This window comes from Macaca nemestrina, chromosome 13 (genome assembly GCF_043159975.1).
Source record: "Macaca nemestrina isolate mMacNem1 chromosome 13, mMacNem.hap1, whole genome shotgun sequence".
Classification (NCBI taxonomy): domain Eukaryota; kingdom Metazoa; phylum Chordata; class Mammalia; order Primates; family Cercopithecidae; genus Macaca; species Macaca nemestrina.
Window position 1 is genome coordinate 30155789 of NC_092137.1, and position 13326 is coordinate 30169114.

A 13326-nucleotide genomic window follows, 5' to 3' on the forward strand; every position below is an offset into this window, starting at 1 on the left:
GGGAGAGAGGGAGGGAGGGAGGGAGGGAGGGAGGGAGGGAGGGAGGGAGGAAGGAAGGAAGGAAGGAAGGAAGGAAGGAAGGAAGGAAGGAAGGAAGGAAGGAAGGAAGGAAGGAAGGAAGGAAGGAAGGGAGGGAGACAAAAAGGAATGAACTGATGATACATGAACAGCCTGGAGGAATAGCCAGAGAATTATGGTGAGTGGACAGAAAAGCGAATCCCCAAAAGGTTACATACTGTGTGGTTCCACTTATATAACATTTTTGAAATGGAGACCAGATCAGTAGTTACCAGGAATTAAAGTGGGAATAGGGTGAGAGGGAAGTGGGCGTGGCTATGTCAACATGAGTCATCCTTGTGGTTGTGGAAAAATGTTCTCTATCTTGACTATATCAATGTTCATAAACTGGTCGTGATTTTGTCCCATAATTTTTCAAGATGAATTTAATTTTTAAAAAATATTACATATATATTTGTTGAAAAATAAGCATTAAAGAAGTGTATAATATAAAAAGTTTCTTGTAAGATACCCAGACCATACTCATTCCCTTCACCCTCTTCCCATACCCCTCACCCATACACACACCACCTCTAGAGAAATACTATTAATGGTTTGATATATTTTACTCTGATTCTGTTTTGGGGAGGATTTTTTGACAGGGTCTTGCTCTGTGGCCCATGCTAGAGTGCAGTATCACGATTACAGCTCATTGCACCTTTGACCTCCCGAGCTCAAGCGATCCTCCCACCTCAGCCTCCCAAGTAGCTGGGACTACAGGCTCATGCCACCATGCCCAGTTAATTTTTTTTTTGTTTGTTTTGTTTTTGTATAGATGGGATTTTCTCATGTTGCCCAAGCTGGCCTTGAACTCCTGGGCTCTAGCAATCTGCCCGCTTTGGCCTTCCAAAGTGCTGGGACTACAGGTGTGAGCGACCGCGCCTGGCCTACTCTGATTTTTTGCATAACCTAAATTATCTATCTACCTTTATATATAATTTACATTTTTAAAACCAAAAGTGGAATTATACTAAACATAGTCCTGCAACATACTTTTCTTATCCAATATATTTTGGGCATTTTTTCTATATCAGTATTTTATTGCTATCAATGGCTACACAGTATTCTACTGAATGGCTGTGTCACGATTTATCATTTCTTATAACGGTGGAAATATATATGTATTTTTCCTTCAACATTAAAAATGTTGCTGAAAACAACTATTTATTTGTGTTAATGTATTTCTAGTCTCATTTCCTAGAAGTAGAAAATGTGAGACCAGTTTTTGCCTATTTTAAAATGTAATAGATTTTGCCCATTGCCCTCCACAAATATTGTACCAATTTATATCATCATCAACAGAGTATGAGACTCTGCCTGTTTGCCCATACTCTCAACACAGACATTAGGCTTTAAAAAATCTAGAGTCATATTTGTGACAATAGTGAAAATGTGGAAAAGAATGTGTCCCCAGACATAGGAGTTTGTGTTCCAACACTACATACAAGGGTAAGACATTGAGCCAACAGTAGGCTTGAAGAAACAGAAAGGTAGAAACAGAGTGAAATAGAGACAGATGGACGGATGGGCATATATATGGATGGTGGGTACATTTGATTCGGCTGAACATTTTTAGAACAAGCACACAGCTTTGAACATGCCCTGAAGGCAAGTGCCATGAATATATTGGATGGTTTCAGTAGTGAGAAAAATACCATTATATATAAAAACAAAAAATGTGAAATTCTAAATTTGACTAGTTATATCAAGAACAAAAGTCTGGGCCAGGCACAGTGGATCACTCCTTGAATCTCAGCACTTTGGGAGGCCGAGGCAGGAGGATCACTTAAGCCTAGGAGTTGGAGACCAGCCCGTGCAACAAAGTGAGACCCCCATCTCAAATTTTTAAAAATTTATTTTTAAAAAAGAAAGAACAAACAAAAGCCCTGAAAGCTGAGCAGAAGTTCTCCAGGAGCCATGCAAAGAATGGGTGCAAAACACAGGTCAGTGGGCAGCTCTGCAGAGTGGCCAGGAGTGTAACATGGTCACAGCATCAGGCACCTATAGAAAGGGGATAATAGGAACAGGCCCACAGTGGAGGATGCAGCAGTGAGAAGATGGGTACAGGAAGTAGAGAGGGAGTGTGGTGGCCTCAGACCTCCCTCCAAAAGAACCGGCTGCAGGGAGCACAGCTTCCCGCACAGACCTGCCACAGAGCCACACTGTCCCTGGCACTCACACCCCATGCCTGAGCATGCACCGGGTGCAATTTCTGCCTGATGTGGGATTCTGCTCACAGGCTCCCTTCTTCTGGGGTTGCCCCATTGTCCGAAGCTCTTCCTACCCAGTCCTCCTTCCCTCCCTCTCTCCTTCCACAGGTGTCAGATCTACATCGCGGGCGGTTGGCTCTTCGGCCTACTGCGGTTCACGTCCCTCTTTCCTTCCCAGGGGCTTCCTCCATTTCGTCTTTGGTACATCTAATCCCATCTTGGCATCTGCTTCTTGAGGCGCCTGAGCTGACTGAGAGAGAGAGAGAGACGGGCATCTGACAAGTCACAAAGGGCAACCTGCTCCTTTAGACTTCACCGTCACCCTAGCATCACACCCGGGATTGCAACGATTAATCACTCCTCACAAAGCCATGGGTTCCTCGTCTGTAAAGTGAGAGAGATGGGCTACATTATTTCCAAGTCCTTTCGGTTCTGTGTTGCCACAAACTTAATTTGTTAAGATTTCAAATTTGAGGATGTGGTCTCTACTGCCAAAGAGAAAGGATTTCCTTTGACCCTATTAACCAATAAATGGGAATGAATCTTTCTTATGGACAGTGCAGTGATTAATCCCAGGGTATGGTGACGTACCAGGCACAGAAGGGGAGAAACAAAACGGACAAGGGAGGAAGGCTACCAAGAACTGGGGGTATAGGAAGGAGACCAGTGTCCTTGGGTTCCTGCTTGAAAACAGAGATGGTGCAGAGATTATAACCTGCCCTTACTTTATTGACTTCTTTTTGAAAACTACCAAGGGTTTACAGGCTTTTTAAAAAGTCAATCAGGCTGGGCACAGCAGCTCATGCCCGTAATCCCAGTACTTTGGGAGGCCAAGGTAGGAGGATCACTTGAGGTCAGGAGTTCGAGACCAGCCTGGTGAACATGGTGAAACCCTGGCTCTACTAAAAATACAAAAAAATTAGTTGGGCGTGGTGCTGACGCCTGTAGTCTCAGCTACTCCACAGCCTGAGGCATGAGAATTCCTGGAACCTGGGCGGCGGGGGTGCGGGGGGAGTGGAGGTCGCAGTGAGCACTCCAATCTGGGTGACAGAGCAAGACTCCATCTCAAAAAATATATATTTTTTAACAAAATAAAAAGCCAATTGATACATAAGTGTATAAACTGCTTAAGGGTGCTCATTGCTCACAGTATGTTTCTTTCCAAAACTTCCTATTTTACACAAACCCATATACAAATTTTTTCTTTTGAACTTTAAAAATTATAAAAGAAACAGATGTTTATCGTAAAAAAAATAATGTTTTTTAGAAGAACCTGAAGCTTACGGAGGAAAAGGGTAAGTTTCACTTGACCTGTCTCCCATTCCAGTCAACTCCAGAGAGCTAACACATACATAGGAACACACAATCACCTCCAGGAAACCTCTCCTCCTATTCCAAACACACAGCTCAAATTCAACAAGTCCAAAATAGGACTCCTGACTCTCCTCACCCTACGCCCACTTGCCAAAGCCATTCCTTGAGGCCCCTGTGCTTCCCTCTCACTAAAGGGCTCCAATATTCATTTCATTACTCAGGCTAAAACCTAAGGGTCAGCTCTGATCCCTTTCTTTCCCTCACATCCCACATCCGATGCATAAGTCCTGTCTACTGGAACATGTTATATACCTCATATGTCATCATTTCTCCCCATGCCCTTACACCGCGGCCCTGGTGTAAGCCCCATCTACTCTCACCTAGATCTCCGCCTCCACTTCTGGACTGATCTCCATGCTTCTAGGAGAACCAGAGGGGCTGTTTTAAAACACAAAATGAAAATGAGCTTTGGCCTATGGGCATTGTCTTTCTATTACACTTGGAATAGAACTCGACCCCCTTAGTCCTACAAAATCTGGCATCTGCCCCACTTTCAATCTCCTTCCTTTCATTGCCTATGCCCCACAAGCCTTCCCAAGCCATGTGAGCTCCTTCCACTCAGGGACCTCCAATTTCCCATCCCCTCTGTCTGGGATGCTCTTTTCTACCATGTGCACACACTGTCCCTTCTCAAATATTCCTTCCCACGCAATCTCAAACAGCCACCCTACCCCAACTCCACTGCCTATTTTCCTTCAAGGCATCTGCAATCATCTGCAAGTATTCAGTTATTTACTTTTTCAGTTTCTCTCTCACTACAGTCCACCACCCATGAGGGGCAAGGACTTGGTCTTAGCATGGCACCCCCAGTTTCTAAAGCAGTGCTTGGTACATAGGAAGTGCTCTAATAACAATTATTGAAAGAATAAAAACACAAGTGTGTTTTTTCTCCTCATATAACCAAGATTTTTATTTATTTTTAAATTTAATTTAATTTAATTTAATTTTTGAGACAAGGTCTTGTTCTGTCACCCACAGAGTGCAGTGACATGATCATGGCTCAACTTCTGGGTTCAAACGTTCCTCCCACCTCAGCCTTCCCAACAGCTGGGACCACAGGTACACACCACCATGCCCGGCTAATTTGTGTATTTTTTGCAGAAATGGGGTTTTACCATGTTGCTCAGGCTGGTCTTGAACTCCTGGGCTCAAGCGATCCACACACCTCAATCTCCCAAAGTGCTGAGATTACAGGTGTGAGCCACCTTGTCCGACCTATAACCAAGATTTTTTAAATAATGGCTTTAATTCTCCTTTTAACTTGCTCTTTTCTCTTTAAAAATATTACACAAACACCATTCTATGTTAGCACATATAAACACATCTTACAACACAAAATATCATAGTATATCTGTATTATAATTATTGAATCATTTACTTACTGATAGACATTTAGATCATTACCAGCTTTTTTGGTATTACAAAGAAGACTTTAATGAACTTTCCTTTGTATATATTTTTGTACCCTGGTATAAATGTTTCATACACTAAGTTTCAAGAAGTGGAATTGCTGGCTTAGAGTTTTGCTGCCCTTTAGGGAGATAACTGTGGACTAGGAGAATGATCATGTCTCCATTTGAGAATATTTGAGTTTGTATTTCATCCTTTCCATGTACTTGCTCTGTGAGATCTGCAGTCTTTGAGATTCAGCAAAAGTCCCCCTACTGTCTATACATCCATGTGAGACCATGGGAATGTTAAGTATTTCTAGAACATAAAGTTCTGTAGAAAAGGAAAAATTGTCAATCAAGTAGTATAGAGCAGTAGTCAAGAGGATGGGCTCTGGAGCCATCCTGTTTGAGTGTTAATATTAGGCACCACTGTTTACTGTGTGCCATGGACATGTAACCGAACCACAGGTTCAGTCACTTGCTGCTTGCCGAATTCAGTGAAGAAGAGCAAAGTCTGCTATAAAGAAAGTGACTTTTCATTCCAAAGTGAGCTTAGGGGAAGAAGTACAGGCTCCTGCCTTTAAGGGTATTGCTTCGCGTTTGGGGCAGAAAGCAGGGGACTTGGGATGAGCAGCATGCAGGAGAGGAAGCGAGCAGGTGGGGTTCTGTGTGACTGGCATTTGTGCCTTCTATCTACCAAGAAGTCAAGCTGGTGCTATTGCAGGCAGAGTTAGGTTGTAAAGTGGCCATTGTCTGAGATACTGTCCGGGTACAGAGAGTTCTGTCTTGGGCATACTTTTAGGTTGTAAATGTAAACAGACTGTTGTCTCCTGAGACAATCTCCTAGTGGCAGAAGCTCTGGAGCTTCTAAGTAAGCACACACTTAGACAAGCTTGCTGTGTAGGGAGTGTCTAGTGAAGGGAAGGTAAAGGTGATAACTGCATTTCTAAACAGATAAGTAGGAAGTGCGGAACAGGGGAGAAGGAGGAAAGAAAAAAGAAGAAAATAATAATTTAAAAAATAACTAATTCCCTTTCTCTTTGAAAAATGGGGGTATTCAGTTATAGACAGATTATTCAACCCTTCTATTACTCAGATTTTTCATCTGTATCTAAGATGGGCTTAATAATAGATCCACTCCATACAGTTGTTGTGAGGATTACATAAATCAATGTGGGTAACAAATATTTAGAATACTGAGGAGCACATAATAAACACTATACCACTACTATCATTATTGTTATGATGCTGTTGTGATTTATTTGGGAGCATAAAGCATTACTTCATGAAGAACAGAGCTAACTAAATACTTCTTGATACTTTTTTTTTGCTTACAAAAAAGGTCCTCTTGTCTTCAGAAACTGTAAAAAGTTCTCCAACCACTTCCTTCCCTTTCCCTAAGCTTTCTTACCCTTTGTCTTCCTTTTCAGCTCGTTCACACAAAATACTTCACATACGTCTATTCTATATTCAAGATATGTCACTCAAACTGGATTAAAAAAAAAAAAAAGAAAGAAAACCCTAATATTTCTCAATGTTTTCTAGGAAATAAACACAATGACAATAGCACTGCTCTGAGAAAATGCAAAGAAAAGAATAGAAATTAAACACGGCTGCCAGTGTACTATACTACCATGTAGCATCGCCAAAAGCCACTGCTTGTTATTTGTTATTTGTGGTGTGTTCATCTTGAAATTCAGATAGCCAGTCCACAAAAGACAAAACTCAGCCCTGCTTGAAGTCTTTCTGCAGAATTCTAACTGACCTAAGCTTTACTAGTGAAACACAGCTGTTACAGTGGACACAGTTAACCCTCTTTTCCTGGTACATGTTAGGTGACACGAGGCTTCCCAGGAACACAGTGGAACACAACGGCCATGGCGCCGGAGAAGGAGAAGCCTATTTAGAATTACATAAACAAACATTGATCTGTGATTCCATCCATCATGTACTTATTATCTTTGTATCTTTGAAATTCTGTATCTCTTTCTCTCTCTCCCCAAGAAGCCATCCATTTGCTCATTCTCCAAAGTCCATTGGAGCCAGAGAACACACCCACAGAGATAGAAAATATGCTAGCCATGAGCCACTTCTCTGCTTACTGATACGATTACAACCTTCATCAAAACAAAGAGCTTCCTATGAACTCCGTAGGATAAAATCCCAGATCAAAGCTTATTGAGATGGTACCAGTTAAAATTCAGAATTACAGTAAGGATGTAAAGGTATCTTGATAGAACTCCTAATTCACTCAGTCTTATCACCAATATACATTTAACAGACTCATTTAATTGACATTCAATAAAGATTTGCATACAGTATTCAATTTTCCAATAGTGAGCTTCTGATCCTGAAAACCCAGGTTTTGGAAAACTTGAAATTGAGGTTCTTAAAACTTTAACGTCTTTGTGTTAAAAAAAAAAAAAAAAAAAAGTAATTAAACTTTAAAAGAAATGAATTAGTCTAGCTAAATTTCTTTGACTGACACTTATCACCTGTCTACTATCTGTTCTCAGCCTGGGCTTTCAACATTGTCCTATACAGATACTATTCTGTTGAACAGAGCTCCCAAGTCTTCCCATCTTCCCCAAGCACACTAACAGTTCCTGTCTCAGAGCCTTTGCTCAAGGGCAAGTTAATCACTGAGGAACTTTTATAACAGATGTTGCAAGGTATCCCTGCAAGCTGCATAATAACAACACAGCTCTGTCTGCCCTGAGTAGAGCCTTGCTTCATTTGGGAAATGCCATTTCTCCAACTCCAGTCCTATGGTACTAGGGAGGTATGGGGGCTGCCGATGAGAAGACCCCAAACACCTAACCTTGGCAATCAGTCCCTGATCCAGCCAAGCCAAACAGAATCCTTCTCTGGGACTCTGTCGACTTGAGCCTACAGGGATAAGACTTTCCAGTCAAGAAGCCACAAGGACGTAAACATGGAGTACAAGGGACCAACCTACAAAGAGAAAGACAAGTAGCAACAGAGCCAGCCAGTCTTGGCTGCTTATAAGTTTCCTAAGGCCAGATCCAACCACCCTTCCTGTTCTTCAGTGATATGGGCCAATAAATTTCCTTTTTATGTTTCAGCTCCTTCAAGCTGGATTTCTGCTACTTACAACCTACTAGTGCTGACTGATACTGGTAGCTCTGCAGAAGATGCAAATTCTTCACATGATCTTTTTTTGTATCAATTCTCTGTAACAGCCGAGGACAAACTAAAATTAAAAATGTTTGTGGCAATACATTTATCTTTACCAGTTTTCTAATCACTAATATTAAACATATCCATTGTAAAATATGTTTATGAAAACCAGGACAGTGCAGAAAGGCAATATTTCAGATGTCTGTACATATATAAATACATTTGATCTTATTTTACAAAAATTGGATCAGACCCTGTATAGAATTCTACATAGCTTGCATTTCCCAATTAATAACGTCTTTTGGACATCATAATATATTAGTTCATATAATCTGCTTGGTGCTTGGTGGGTTTTTTGTTTTTGTTTTAAATTTAAATTTTAAATTTTAATTTAAAAAAAAATTAAAATTTTTTTTTGTGTTTTTCTCTTCCAGTAACTTGCTGGTGTCTTAAATGTGTATGTTTAAAGTGTATCCTCCTAAATGACTATCATTGGTAATGGTGGTCACTGGGAGTGTATGCACAGTAATCCCCCCCATTCATGGGGGATACATTACAAGACCCCCAGTGGATGCCTGAAACCATAGATAGCACTGAACCCTATATACACCATGTGCTTTCCTGTACAGTAATGGGCAGGTAGTGTGTATAGCTTGGACAAAGGCTGATTCATGCCCCATGCAGGACAGGGCAGGACAGAGCCAGATTAGATCACACTACTCAGAACAGCACGCAGTTTAAAACTTATAAATCATACATCCATGTTATGTGTGGGGGAAAAACCTTGTAAATTGTTTATTTCTGGAATTATCCATTTAATATTCTTGGAACTTGAAACTGAAGGTCGGGGGAACTACTGTAATCTCATTGACAGGATTCTCGTTTAGAGCCCAGAGACCTTTCTACTGACCTTTTGTGTGCAGATAGGTGTGGAAAGAAGTCGAATGACTAGTTTTTCATTTCCATGACATAAATCAGGTCAGACTTTTGGCAATATTTCAAGTATTCTCTCCATTCGGAGTTGAACCACAAAAGAGAGCTATCAAGCATCAGCCTGGCAGTCTGCGAGGTGACCTTAACACTCTGTCACGTAGATGGTACACAGAAAACAGCAAAAGCTGCTTACCTTGAACTCAGCTTCATAATCAAGAATCACGGCAATCACAACAAGAACCAACACAGCAGCAGCTTTTATTGAGCATGTAATAGGTGCCAGGGACATTGACTACGCACTTAAAGTCAGCGTAGTCAATGCTCACAATCACCTAAGTTATGACTATTTTTTGGTAATTATGTGAAGCTCTCCCCACGGTCAGACAGTGTGTCTGTCAGTGCTGGGGTCTGACCTTGGGCACACTAACTCTAAAGCTTGAGTTTCTCACCACCATTTTATTCTGCTAAGTGGCCCCACCTAACTGGGGACATTTATCACTCCTTATCCCAAGGCTCAGATTTTGAAACGTCAAGTGTTTATTGTCAGAAAAGTGTGTGAGTGTTTTACCACAGTTTTTGTTTTTAACATAATGTAGGGGAAATATTAGAATATCCTCTTGGTAGTTTTGACCTGATGCAGGTAGAGCTACGGGGTGAACTAATGCTCTGTTCCCTGACCACTTAAACATTATCTTGAGTCGGGTTTCTGGAAATAAGGTACATTAGAAAGAACACAGTTATGTGTATTAACAAAATTAAAATGAATTATATGCAGCACCAAGTAATTAAAACAAGAAAACATGAAATATGACTTTAGGAAAACAGGTGATATATTAGTTTCCTATCACCGCCATAACAAATTACCACAAATGCAGTGGCTTAAAACAACACAACTTTTTTTTTTCTTTTTTTTGAGATGGAGTCTCGCTCTGTCACCCAGGTGGCAGTGCACTGGCACGGTCTCAGCTCACCGCAACCTCCGCCTCCCAGGTTCGAGCAATTCTCCTGCTTCAGCATCCCAAGTAGCTAGGACTACAGGTGTGCACCACCACACCTGGCTAATTGTTGTATTTTTAGTAGAGATGGGGTTTCACCATGTTGGCCAAGCCGGTCTCAATCTCCCAATCTCAAGTGATCCACCCCCTCTGCCTCCCAAAGTGCTGGGATTACAGGTGTGAGCCACTGTGCCCAACCAAAACAACATGAATTTATTATCTTACAGTTCTGGAGGTCAAAAGTCTAAAATGGATCTTATGAAATTAAAAAACAGGCTAAAGTGGCAGAGCTGTCTCCATGCTGGAAGCTCTAGGAGAGACTGTTTCCTTGCCTATTTTAGCTTCTAGGGGCTGCCTCCATTCCTTGACCCCTGGCCCAAATCACTGTACTCTCTGCTTCCATGGTCACATCTCCTTCTCTGACTCTCTTAACTTCCTTTTCATTAGAAAAGCTAGTTTTTTAAAGTGTGGTAAAATACACATTAAATGTACCACCCCTGTTCAGCACGGTGACTCCTGACTGTAATCCCAGCGCTTTGGGAGTCCAAGGTGGGAGACTCATTTAAGGCCAGGAGCTCAAAACCAGCCTAGGCAAACTAGTGAGACCTTATCTCACTGTTTTATTATTTTACAAAAAATTAAAATTAAAATTAACCAGGCATGGTGGTGCATGCCTATAGTTTCAGCTACTTGGGAGGCTGAAAGAAGAGGATCACTTGAGTCAAGGAGTCCAAGGTTACATACAGTGAGCTTGATCATGCCACTGCACTCCAGTCTGGGCAACAGAGCAAGACCCTATCTCCAAAAAAAAAAAAAGTACCATCTGAATCATTTCTAGGTGTACGGTTCAGTCGCATTAAGTATATTCACATTGTGTGCAACAGATCTCCAGAACTTTTTCATCTTTGTTACAGTGAACTAAATATGGCCTGAGAAGGACTCTGTACATCTATATTTGAGTCCCTGTGGACGAACTGCCACCTGGTTTAATAGTAGACAAGACTGAAAACCTAATTTAGGAGTATGCACCTGTAACAACCGCTGGGTCTTGGCCAATCCCAGAGGCCGTACTTCAACCATGAATACACAGCTGAGTGTTAAAACTGTGCTCAAATAAGGCAAACACCAACCTGTAACCAATCCAGCTGTTCTGTACCTCACTTTTGATTTCTGTAGGTCATTTCCCTTTTTTAGTCTATAAATCTTCTTCCACCACGTGGCTGCACTGAAGACTCTTTGAATCTGCCCTGATTCTGGGGGCTGCTCCATTTGCGAATCACTTGTTGCTCAATTAAACTCCTTTAAATTTAATTTGGCTGAAGTTTTTCTTTTAACATCTTATAAAACGGAAACTCTATACCCATTAAACAATAACTCACTTCACCCAGCCCCTGGCAAACACCACTGTACTTTCTGTTTCTATGAATTTGACTACTTTATATACCTCATATAAGTGGAATCATACAGTATTTTTCTTTTTGCGACTGGCTTATTTCACTTAGCATAATGTTCTCGAGGTTCATTCATGTTATAACATGTATCAGAACCTGCTTCCTTTTTAAGACTGAATCATATCCATTGTATGGATATACCACATTTTGTTTATCCATCCACCCATCAATGGACATTTGGGTTGCTTTCACCTTTTGGCTTTTATGAATAATGCTGCTATAAACATGAGTATACAAATAGCTTTTCAAGACCTTGCTTTCAATCCTTTTGACTATATACCCAAAAGTCACATTGCTGGATCATATGGTAATTCTATGTTTAACTTTTTGCTGTACTGTTTTTCATAGCAGATGTACCATTTCACATTCCCACCAATAGTGCACAAGGCTCTCAATTTCTCCATACCCTAGTCAACATAACTTGGTGGTGTCTTAAATGTTTATGTTTAAAGTGTTATTTTCTGTTTTCCTCTGTAATAGCCTTCCTTATGAGGTGATATTTCATTGTGGCTTTGATTTGCATTTCCCTAATAATTAGAAATGTTGAGCATCTTGTTAGTCCCTTGCTCTGACTCTGACCCTCTTTTACAAGAATCTTTGTGACTATACAGGGCCCCACCTGGATAACATACAAATGTTAGAAAACCTAGTTTAGTTTTTAAATTGTGGTAAAATACAATAATCTCCCCATCTCAAGACCCTTAGTTTAATTCCACCTGTAAAGTCTCTTTTGCTATGTAAGGTAACATCTTCATAGGAGATGAGGGTATACACATCTTTGGGTGTACTATTATTCTGTCTTCCATAGGTGAGTACTATGCTTCCAGAGCCAAGAGAAGAAAAAGTTTGAGGCTGGGCGCGGTGGCTCAAGCCTGTAATCCCAGCACTTTGGGAGGCCGAGGTGGATGGATCACGAGGTCAGGAGATCGAGAGCATCCTGGCTAACACGGTGAAACCCCATCTCTTCTAAAAATACCAAAAATTAGCTGGGTGGGGTGACACGTACCTATAGCACCAGTTACTTGGGAGGCTGAGGCAAGAGAACTGCTTGAACCCGGGAGGCGGAGGTTGCAGTGAACGGAGATCGTGCCACTGCACTCCAGCCTGGGTGACAGAGCAAAACTCTGTCTCAAAACAAAACAAAACAAAGTTTGAAGAATTAATGTTTGGTTATTTCAAATACTGTATAGAATTTGTGCAGGCTAAAATGATTGGCTAAGTTTTATGATCAGTGTCCTTTATGATAGCTTTTAGTAAATTGGCAGGGCCACGCACAGAATAAGGTGTTGATATTTTTTATCTTAACTACTTAACTTGTGATTATAATTACATATATTTATTTCCCCCTGATATGGACTGATTGCTCATTTCCCCATAAAATTTATAGTTTGAAGCCTAATCCCCAATATGATGATACTAGCAGGTAGTGCTTTGGGGAGGTAATCAGGTCATGAGGGTGGAGCCCTCACAAATGGGATGAGTGCCCTTATAAGAAGACACAAGAGCAAAATGATCTCTCCATCAGCTATGTGAAGATACAGCAAGAAGGCAACTGTCTATAAGCCAGGAAGCAGGCCCCCACCTGATGCCAGATCTGCCAGTGCCTGGATCTTGGACTTCCCAGCCTCCAAAATTATGAGAAATAAATTGTTATTTAAGTCACCAGTATATGGCATTTTTGTTATAGCAGCCCAAACTGACTAAGACACTTCCTAAAGGAGCTATTCTATTTACATTATCCAGAGCGCTCATAAGCTCAGGTTAAAGTAAACAC

At 41.1% G+C, this 13326-nt stretch overlaps 1 long non-coding RNA gene across 1 annotated transcript in view; it reads right to left on the reverse strand.

Annotated features, from left to right (window-relative positions):
* Window positions 1-13326, reverse strand: part of LOC105479719 (uncharacterized) — a 34870-nt gene extending 21544 nt beyond the window's left edge. Inside the window, exon 1 of the long non-coding RNA XR_011611579.1 lies at window positions 12559-13326. This is a non-coding gene — a long non-coding RNA (uncharacterized lncRNA). The remainder of the gene's footprint in view (window positions 1-12558) is intronic.